This window comes from Rhinolophus sinicus, chromosome 1, assembly GCF_057876585.1.
Source record: "Rhinolophus sinicus isolate RSI-liver-muscle chromosome 1, RSI-T2T, whole genome shotgun sequence".
NCBI lineage: Eukaryota > Metazoa > Chordata > Mammalia > Chiroptera > Rhinolophidae > Rhinolophus > Rhinolophus sinicus.
The window spans coordinates 153,997,354-154,009,148 of record NC_142501.1 but is presented as its reverse complement, the minus strand read 5'-3'; the positions used below and the strand labels follow the sequence as shown (position 1 = coordinate 154,009,148).

Sequence of the window (11,795 nt, the reverse complement as noted above, 5' to 3'; positions counted from 1 at the left end):
TCCTTTCACTAAAAATGTATATTTTAGAAACATGTTTACTCACATAAATTTTAACGCAGTGCAAGCACTTTACCTTTATTTAGCAGTTACAATTTTATTTTCGGTGTGATAATAGGATGTAGATCGTTATTTCCATTTTACAGATAAAAAACAAAACAAAACTAACATACATGATTTTATGCAAGAATACATGGTAAGGGAATAAAAGACCCAAGTCTAGAAGTTCAGTTTTCACTCCTTTTATCCACCACAGGCACAAACACAATAAAGCAATTCAAAGTGAATAAAACAAATCATTTCTGGAAATGAAATGTAGAGAGAAAGATTTAGACTTAACATCATCCACTAGCAGGGAAAATGTCTATAGCCTTGCATATGTTTAAAAGATGAAAATTAAAATAATTGGCATAATTTCAGTGCTTATCATAAGGAATTGCAATACCATGCAGTATTTCGGCTTTCTGTAGTTTGTATGAGGAATGGTTTATCCAAGGTGACAAGGTGGTACGGTGTTTGAATTAATTATATTTAGGGCTTTTAATAATAATTGAGTTCACTAGCATGAGTCTCATAAGAGGTGCCCAGTTGTGAGCAAACCCTGTGGATCTGCCAGGCTTTCTAAAGTTAGCACTAGCCAATTGCCCACTTCTGAGCTTAAGAGCCAGCAGCAGGATCACACTGACGGTTCCTGCGTTGTTTCTAAGAGACTGCCAAGGAATCATGCAGGCAGCTGAAACCGGTCTCAGGAAAATCACAAGCTTTATGGCAGTTTCAAACATACATATTATATAGGTTGAATAGTAAAAACACAGTCTGAGTTCACGGTGATAACTCTTTGTAATTCCTTTAAAGATAGCATATCCCTGGCATACAGGAAGGTAATGCTAGTGAATCCAACACATGCCAGCAGGAGGGGATTTTGTTCAAAAGGACCCCATAGGAGATTTTGGGAAATAGCATATTTAATAATGATGACAGAAGTTTAAAACAGTCTCTTCTCATTGTATCAGTGGAAGCAAGGCGAAACAGAAGGCAATTGACAAAATATGTCTGTGACTTTAGTAGGAAACAGAGGTTGAACTATTAACCCTCTCCATCCTGGCATTTGAATCGACAGTATTGGGGAGAGAAATGAGACAGAGAAACCATGGGCTGACTTAGAAGAGTAAAGCAGGTACTAGCTGCTCATAACTGTGGAGTATGCGATGCTTGTTGGATGGTTGGTTGTGTGCATGTGTGAACTATAATACTTATTTGATATTTTTAAAAATCCCCTAAATTTCCTCTCTCCCCCAGTTTTTTCTATTGATTCACGTTTGTTCTGTATTTATATCTGCTCTTAAAAATGACACAGAAAAGAGACTTTGGATAGAGTCAGTTCTTGGGATTTAAAAAAAAGCTTAGCATTATTTGCTTGGTTGTCAAGTTCCACTGATTCAGAACCACTGGTAGTTTCTCTGTCTCTAGCTTTAATTATGTTTGCTGTCAGAGATATAAGCTGTAGGAAAGGACAGGACAGCAACTTTATTTTAAGCTGATTGAATATCACTAAATCTCCCTAATTTCTATCAGCTTTAGAATTATAATTCTTCTCTCTAAAAAATACTATACAGTATACTTAAAGTTTTTTAAGTTTGACTTTTGAATTGTAAAATTACCATTTTATTCTTAAAACATTAGTTAGAGTGGGGACAGAACTATAATAATTAGATGTCATTTTAGAAGTATACACAAAGAAAGTTTACTGTTATGATAGAAAGTCCACAGATTAAAAACCACCGAGCATGTACAAGAAGTAAAATATGTGTTAAGTGTTTTATTCACATACAATGAAGTGAACTTCATTTAATAACCTCTGTTTAATACTCACAAGGGAATTATTTCCTTATACACAGAAATCACATTATACGTCAAAGTATTTGATTAAATATATGATGTGTGATAAAGATAAATTCACAATGCTTAATTTCATTTTGTGATATATGGTTAAGATGCATGTCCATATTATCTGTTCAATATTTTATTGCTTTATTAGGCAAAATATTTAAAATATGATTGATGTTTATGGCTTTTCTAAAAAATAAACTGTTTTTCTTTAAATTGGATTATATTAGTCATTGATCAAATATAAATTAAACATTGTTTCTGAAAAAAAATCTGATGATCCACTTGGATGCCAGTGAGTATGAAGAATTGTGCATTTGATTTCATAACATTTTTTTGCTATTTGATGGTTTCACTGATGAAGAGGATATTCTCATTCATATTTCTATCACTCCTTTACCCACTGCTCATTCCTGAAGAGAAGCTACTTGATGTTGTTCAAAGGGAATGTCATACAGAAGGATTCAATATCATATCAGAAAATCACTGGGGAAGCTAGCCTGTAAAAAGTAAATATCATATTGTTAATGCAAAGGCCATATTCAAAGAGGAGCAAGAAAGCCAGTGTGGCTTGAATATAATGAGGGGTAGAGTTTGGAATATATAAGGCATTTAGGCCATGATGAGGAGTTTGCAATTTCTTCTGCATAAGTTGAGAAGAGGAAAGTATTGGCAGGTTTTAAGCAAGAGAGGGAAGCGATTTGATTTTTTTGTTTTGTTTTTAATGTTCACTCTGGCTACTATGTAAAGAACTGCCTGAAGTGAAACAAAAGTGGAAGAAAGGAGAAGCGATAGGAGGCTCCTGGAATAACCAGTGTTGTGAAGGTGGCTATGGGATGCGACATGCTGGATTTGCAATAACTTTTAAAAGTAGAACTGTCAGGACCTGCTGATGGATTAGATGTAGGATGCAAAGACATGAGAACAAACAAGATGACTCCTAGGTTTTGACCTTGAGCAAATATATGGACTGTGTTACTAACAATTATAAACCTAGAATAAAAAGTTAACTGACATAAAATAGTTAAAACATGCAAAATAGCACATTGTTCATTTAATATCACTACTTTGAAAAGCCAGATAGGTGTATAATGTATAGTCAACTAATTATCTTTTATTGACATTAAAATTATATCATTGCGACATTTAAGACGAAAAGATTATTTGAACTCTAAAAGACCACTATACTTTCTTATAACACTGTTGATGACACAGCTAAGGTAGACTCCTGAGTAGATAGGCAATAGGATTTATTTAGATGACATTATGGTCTCCATTTCTATCATCTACTAGCTTTATATTCTCCTTTTTGGGACTCTTACATAATCAGGCAGTTATGCTTCAAATAAGACCTTTTAGCATTTAATTGTTCTCTATCTGGAAGATTCGAGCTAATAGAAAACAGTTTCCTATTGCAGCTCAATATTTCAAGCCTGTACTTCACTTAGACAAAAATGGAAACAAATTTGGAGGCATTGTAAATGTTCACATCTCCTGTATTCTGAGATAGATCTTATAATAAAAGAGCTAAAATAGAAATGTGATAGGTCTCCAGTGTTTAATTGCAGAATGAACTGGAGTTCTCCATCCCTGAACTGGTTAATTTTCATTTCTGTCCTCCAATTTTACTTTTCAGTAGAATGGTGACACATTCGAGTAATATGGCTGGCACTATGTGTTCTCTTTCGGGCTTTCTCCAGATAATGAAGAACAGGAAATAGCTCATCTGACCCTACATTGTGATAAAGATGATACACACTGCCTTGTAGTCTAAACATTGATGTGCAGAACTGTAATCACATCTGACTGGTAGGCAGACCAGTTGTCTTTGTCTTCAATCTCTCCTGTTGTATTGCTGTGTAGTGCTGTCCCAATGACTGATGGAGGGTTTGAAGCTATAAATTCAGGAGAAAGAATCACTTTTATAGCAGAGATGGTACCTTTCTTTTAGAGTAATCTTTATGGGTAAGTAGAGTGGAAAACCACACACATATGAGTGGTTTCAGGGTATAGGAAGATAGCCTCAGTGCATTCAAAAATCTCTTTCTTATTCCCTTGAGGATGCCTGAAATTATACAGGTGAAACTGTAGTTTTTAACTTAAGCCTAAGTAAAGATGCAGACATCTTTACTGAATACCATGAATGAATACCATGTTAAGATCAAATGGCCATGAAGCAGGTTTTGAGATAATGGAAAAGAATACAAACCCATCAGACACTTGCAGCTGGGGAAATGGAATTGTTACCAGAGCAGGAGGAAAAGGCACTGAAGAAGAAAAAATTGCCCACATCACAATTTTGCCTTGGATTTACCCTATAATTTTTGTACAAGTAATGCAATGCCCTCTGACTTTAGTTGTCTATGCATCTGTGGTTTTATGTTGTTGCTTTCTTTAAACTTTATAAAATATAACCAACAGAAAAAACCATTAGAATATTTACCTATACTTTAATGTAGTGTTTTACCACCAATTTATCTGTTTCTGGCATGTTTTCTATTAAGGAGGAGTTCTAAACATAGTAAAGTGGTATACCTTACTAGCGTTTGACAAAATTGCTACTTGGCTAGTTCTGGCTGTCTTTGCAAAGTTCTTGAACATTGCCACGATGGAATAAAAACACAGGATCACAGAACCACATATATTTTAGATGGTAAATTAAGTTCATTGAACTTTTTCTCCAGATTTATTCTACCACAGAAACAGCTTGAACTGATGAAACCTGTTGGTTGGGAGACATATGTTCTATTTCCTGGCATACAACTTCAATTTCTACACTTAACCTGTTTAACCTTATTTGAAAAATGAAAATAACTGCTACTCCTCAGCTCACACTGATTTTTGTAATAAGCAAGTAGAGTTTTTAAAAGTTTATGCAAAGTTAGGGGGCAGAGAATTCTAGATTGTCAGACTAAGGAGCTTGGTAGACTTTTTAGCAAACAATTTGATGAAAATTATAAAAAAAAAAAATTAAGGACAATTTTTAAATTGTCCTAACAGCATACATCGAATGGGAAAACATTCAATCAAGAAAATCTGTTAAATCTCAGTAAGAAAAGAAAGAGTTGTGGCATTTGAGTCATGACTTTCTCCCTTGCACTGGCCCCCATCAGCACCCCAGCACTGTGTTACGGAAGCTCTGTCCTACGTGTGTACAGCCAAAAAAAATAGAAGCTCCCCTTCCTTCTGGCTCCCAGTGTGGGGCTCAATTTTTAACCGTGGAGGGATAGGTAGCCATTTCATTCCTCACAGCCCCATGTTGCAGGTCAGCGCGCTGAGAGGACTGGTTCTCTTTTGCCCCACCTAGCTACTGCTTAAAGGGCAAGACCTCTACTCCAACCTTATCCTAACATTCTTTGAAAATGCAAAGAACAGTCAAAACAATTTTGAAAAGGATATTTACACTTTATGATTTCAAAATTTGCCACAAAATGACAGTAATCAAGACAATGTGGTACTGGTATAAGGATAGACATATAGACCAATGGAATAGAACTGAGAATCCAGAAATAAACTCTCACATTTACAGTTAGTTGAGTTTTGACAAGAGTGCTAAGACAATTCAACTGGGGAAAGAATAATCTTTCAGCATATAGTATTGGGAAAATGAATATCCACATGTAGAAGAAGGAAGTCGGACCCCTACCTCGTACCATATATAAAAATTATAGATCAAAATGCAAAAATTAAAGCTATAAAGATCTTAGGAGAAAAAAAATCTTCATGACCTCAGGTTAGGCAATCATTTCATACAACACAAAAAGCATAAATGACAAAACAAAAAACAGATAAATTAGACTACACTGAAATTTAAAATTTTTGTGCTGAAAACAATGCCATTAAAAAAGTGAAAAGAATACACAGAATGGGAGAAAATTTATCTTCAGCAACAAAAACACACAAAAACCGAATTTAAAAAATGACTATAGATCTGAATAGTCATTTCTCCAAAGAAGACTCATGGCCAGAAGCACTTGAAATGATGCTCAACATCATTAGTCATTACAGAAACACAAATCAAAATTCCACTGAGATAATACATATTGACTAGGTGACTATAATAAAAAAGATAGACAAGTATTGCTGAGAATGTGGAGAAATCGCAACACTTATACATTGCTAGTGGGAATGTAAAATGGTGTATTTCTTTGGAAAACAGTTTACATTTCCTCAAAATGTTAAGCACAGAATTCCCGTATGACCCAGCAATTCTATTTTTAAGTATCTATCCAAGAGAAAATAAAATATATGCCACACACACACAAAAAAAACCTGTACATGAATGTTCAGAGCAGCATTATTTATAATAGCCAAAGTAGACACAACACAAATATCCATTCACTGATGAATAGAGAAATAAAATGTAGTATAACCATACAATGAAAGATATTCAGCAGTAAAAAGAAATGAGGTACTGATAACTGACATATTGTATAAAATGGATAAAATATGCTAAGTGAAAAAAGATAGTCACAAAAGACCACATATTGTATGATCCTATTTATTTAAAATATCCAGAAAAAGCAGGTTTATAGAGAATGAAAGTAGATTAGTGGTTGCCTAAGGCTCGGGGTAGAGTGGGAGGGTATGGCTTTTTTTCAGGGAATAAAATCATCTAAAATTAGATTGTGATGATGGTTGTATAATATAATAAATATAATAAAAATATATCTGTAAATATGATAAGAACATTGAATTGTACACCATAAATGGACAAATTATGTTTGTTAATTGTAAAAGAAAGCTTTTTAAACAAGTAAAAATGCTAGCATTAAAAAATTTATGTAAGACACTTAAGTTTTTAATATCAATGTACTTTTTGATAATTATATTTATCTTACCAACAGGAGAAAAGACAAAAAGCTATTTTTCTTTCAAAAATGATTTTTGTCTCTGTAAAATAATTATAAGTGATTAAGTTATTTAACTTAAGAAGTTAATTTAAAACCTAATAGTTTCTCTCCTTTGGCATAATTCATATTTTAATGAGGAAGCAAAATTCATTTTTATTGTATAGGAATTTTTTTAAAAACTTCTACATCTGTGTAATTTGGTAAAAAACAGATTTTCTTTACCTATGACATTTTAGTGAACAGACTTCTTGACCTTTTTGTTTTTTTGAGAAAATGAGTAACTTTTCATGCTATAAGCAGCTTTATTACTTTCAATTCCAAGATTATGTTTTCACTAAAGCTCAAATTGACTAAACAGTTGAAAAATGAAAATCTAAATTATAATTCTGACTTAATATGATGCTTGCTATTATTGAAATATGTTAAATTCACAAAGTTTGTTGCTTTAAACCTTACCTTTGATTTCCATTCTAAGACCATATACCTATATTTCTTTGTCAGCCGCTACTGTCAGGGGAAAGTGTCTTTGAGTATCAACTCAAGAGTGGGTTCTTTGCCAAGCAAAACCAACTGAAAATTTGAAGAGAATGTATGTGATTTAGGTGATTACATTTTTAATAAAATTTAACAGTTAAAGTAGATATTAAAAATAAAGGGAATTACCATTTGAAGTAAAATGACCAAAATAAACTATCTTCCATCTGCAAATGTTTTTAATAATCACTGCTTAACTCAATCTGATGTCTCTGCAGTCTGATTAGAACTCACATTGAAATTTTAGCTATTGAGAAGAAGGTTCAGTTTTAAGCTTGCTTAGAGTTTCCACTTTCCTGATTCTTCTGCTATGTCCTGCTGGTCAAAGTAGTCTTTAACAGATGGCAAACTTTTTCCTATAAAGCCTCAGAGAGTAAATTGTTTTTAGTTTTGTGAGCCATAAGGTTTTGGTGATAACTACTCAGCTTTGCCTTTGTAGTGTAAAAGTGGCTATAGACAATCTAGAAATGAATGGGCATGGCTATGTTCTAATAAAACTTTATTTACAAAAACAAGTTGGTGGACATACAGAGTTTAATTTTCTTGCAACTCATGAATTTCTCTCCCTGTTTTAAGTTACACTTTGCTGGAACTTAGATCTGTCTATCCGGAGAATGATTTATTACTTTGAATATGGCACAGGAAGGTGACCTCATGATGCTGCTCATCCACTTAGGAAAGCTGGCATCATCAATACGCAAAAATAAACACTTTTTTGATATTCACTAAGGGTAAGGGGATCTCTTATGTCTGGGTTTTCCTTTAGAATGTTCGTTACTCTGCTCTTCATTTTCAGATTCTTAAATAAATTAAAAAACTTTTAACTATTATAATTTTTTACTTTTGACCAGAATGTTTGTATTTGTGTTTATCTTGTAGGTCTTTAACAATTGACTTTTTCTTGGATTGCCGGATTTAGCAAATCAAAATATAAAATTGTCAGTTAAATTTGAATTTTATATAAACAATAATATTTTATTATAAGTGAGTTCCATGCAGTATTTGGGGCACCCATATGTAAAAATTTGTTGTTTATCTGAAATTAGAATTTAACTGAGCAAGCTGTATTTTATAGGGCAACCACAGTTTATCCTCTCTCCCAACACTTTCAAAACATATTCAGAAAATAAATTTTTTTTTTAATTAAATTTATTGGGGTGACAATTGTTAGTAAAATTACATAGATTTCAGGTGTACAATTCTGTATTACATCATCTATAAATCCCATTGTGTGTTCATCACCCAGAGTCAGTTCTCCTTCCATCACCATATATTTGATCCCCCTTACCCTTATCTCCCACCCCCCACCCTCCTTACCCTCTGGTAACCACTAAACTATTGTCTGTGTCTATCAGTTTCTGTTTCTCATTTGTTTGTCTTGTTCTTTTGTTGTTTTTGGTTTAAATACCACATATCAGTGAACTCACATGGTTCTCTGCTTTTTCTGTCTGACTTATTTCGCTCAGCATTACTCAAGATCCATCCATGTTGTCACAAATGTTCCTATATCATCTTTTCTTACCGCCGAATAGAATTCCATTGTGTATATATACCACAACTTCTTTATCAATTCATCTATCAAAGGACATTTTGGTTGTTTCCATGTCTTGGCCACCGTAAACAAAGCTGCAATGAACATTGGAGCACACGTGTCTTTATCTCTAAATGTTTTCAGATTTTTTGGGTAGATACCCAGGAGAGGGATTGCTGGGTCATATGGTAATTCTATTCGTAATTTTTTTAGGAACCTCCACACTGCCTTCCATAATGGCTGCACCAGTCTGCATTCCCACCAACAGTGTATGAGAGTTCTTTTTTCTCCACAGCCTCTCCAACACTTGTTACTATTTGTCTTGTTGATGATAGCCATTCTGACTGGGGTGAGGTGATATCTCATTGTGGTTTTGATTTGCATTTCTCTGATGATTAGTGATGTGGAGCAAGAAAATAAATTTTCATTTGTCAATATAAGGGTTTCATCAGAGTTATTTTTTTATTACCATTATTAAACTTTGCTCCAAATGTCCTTTCATCTACTTTTGTGTATTTTGCTAAAGTGTTTCTTTCCATAATAATTTCAGACTACCTACTGTAAATAAAGTAAATTGTACATGTTATCCGTCTTCAAGGAGCTTAGCAACTGTTCCCTGGGTAGGCTTTATTTTTTATTTTTATTTATTACTTATAACTTATTGGGATGACAATGGGTAGTAAAATTACATCGTTTTCAAGTGTACAATTCTGTAATATATCATCTATATATCACATAGTGTGTCCACCACCCAGAGTCAGTTGTTCTTCCATCACCATATATTTGACCCCGTTTACCCTCTTCTACCACCCCTCCCCCAACTTTATTTTGTTTCCTGTCTCCTTGGTTTCCTAACTACCCAACTTACCAACCAAATATTCTCTCTCTTTATATGTACCGATGTACTACATTTTCTGTTTGTTAGTTTACCCACTCTTGTCTCTAGTATTTTACTTTTTCCTATCTAGACAATGATTTGTGTCTCACACCTCCTGCATCTAAGACAAAAGCAAGGCGTCTATTAATATTTGAAAAATTTTTCCAAAATAGTACATGTACATTATTTAAAAAATAAAATAATACTAGTAGGTTAATCTTCAAGAATAGTAGTCTTGCCCCATTCTCTCCTCTCCTCTCCTGATTTCTACTTTGAGATTACCATGTTCACATCTTTTTAGTTGATTGGTTATTCTGATAAATGCTCTCTGTTTATATAGCTATTTCTTGATCCTTCCTTCCTTCCTTCCTTCCTCCTTTTTTTTTTTTTTTTTTTGCCAAAATAAGATTTTATTTTGACAGCCATTTGAAAGTCATTGAGTAGGAAAGAGATCTAAGACTCAATGGATGTAGATTGCAAATTCATATTCTGTTCAATTCCTAACAATGGTCTCTGTCTTGCCAAAAAGTTGCTTTTGTTGGTAACTCTATTTTTAGCTTCCTGGGGAGTTCTTCCCATAAGCCATCTTCTTTCTTTCTTTCTTTCTTTCTTTCTTTCTTTCTTTCTTTCTTTCTTTCTTTCTTTCTTTCTTTCTCTCTCTCTCTCTCTCTCTCTCTCTCTCTCTCTCTCTCTCTCTCTCTCTTAGAGTAGAGCTTTATTTTGAGGAAATAGTGTGTGTCTTGGAAATGGGTATTTAAAAAACAAAACAAAGGTAGATCTAATATGTTTAACAAAATGGGGGACTCCGCTAGTGGTGAAGTGGAAAGGTCCTGTAGTATTTCCTTATCATCTTGCTGCAACCAGAAATCCACATGTGGAGATGGCATCCGGGAATACGGTCCTGTACAGAGTTGTTCTGTGTTTGCATCGTAAATACTAATCATCGGTCCTCCTGTTAAAGCTCGTGCAGCACGCAGCTCCGCCTCTGGACCTCGGTCTTAGAAAGAGGCTCTGTAAACCTCTGCGATCTTAATGTTGACAGCAAAGCCATAATTTATTGGAAAGTGGTTTTCATTTTCTTCCCTGTCATTTAAGTCTGTCACACATAATGTCACTAAGTGAATGTCATATTCTTGTCTGAGAAGATGACTTACTAAGAAATTTTTGTGACAACTACCTATCATCACTAAAGCCACCCACAAGGTACACTTCCAGGCTTCCACATTCAGCATGGTCGGTAAAGGATTTTACAGAGTTCATGATAAAGGGGACCTCAGCTTTGGTGTCGGTTCCATCACAGTGTGTCAAGCAGGTAGCCCTATTACCTGTGTGCTTCTGGATCTCAATGTGACAAATGCTGGCAGCTTCAGAACCCAGAATGGAGATGGAGCCATTCTTAGGGTAGGTCACTGCAAGCTCTTTGCGGAACATACAGAAGGCCCTTGGGGTCCCAGGTGTTGAACAGGCTGATATAGGAAAAGTCTGGCTCTTTCCTCCAGAAGTGAGGAACAGAGGCTGAAGTCCCCAGCAGACTGCTGCAGCCACACTCACTCGCCACCCCTTCACCAGCAGTGGCATAGTGGAGGTGCCACAAGGGCAGGGACAGGCCCAGGCTCAGGTCCAGGGAAATGGTGGCCTCCCCAGCTGTGGGCCACTCTTCCTGATTTTTCAATTTTATATATTACTTATTAGCCTCCTGCTCCTCTTCTTCTTCAATATAGTTATAACATTTGATTATATTAACATTCAATGTTTACATTTTTATAATAACAAATATTATTCACAGATCACTCAAGAATGTTCTATGATTAAAACACTTAATAAAATAGGTATAGAAGGAAAATACCTTAACATAATAAAGGCCATATATGATAAACCCTCAGCTAATCTCATAAATAATGGTGAAAAACTGAAGCCCTTTTGCTCTACGTTCAGGAACAAGACAGGGCTTTCCCCTGTCACCTCTGCTTTTCAACATAGTGTTGGACGTCCTCGCCAGAGCAGTCAGGCAAGAGAAAGAAATAAAAGACATTCAAATTGGGAATGAAAAAGTTAAATTGTCACTCTTTGCATATAACATGATGCTGTATATAGAAAACCCTAAAGACTCCACCAA

At 34.6% G+C, this 11,795-nt stretch overlaps 1 pseudogene; it reads right to left on the bottom strand.

Moving 5' to 3' along the window:
• Nucleotides 1-3,654: 3,654 nt before the first annotated feature.
• LOC109456023 (protein N-terminal asparagine amidohydrolase pseudogene) lies at nucleotides 3,655-11,257 on the bottom strand (annotated as a pseudogene).
• Between the last annotated feature and the right edge of the window lie 538 nt (nucleotides 11,258-11,795).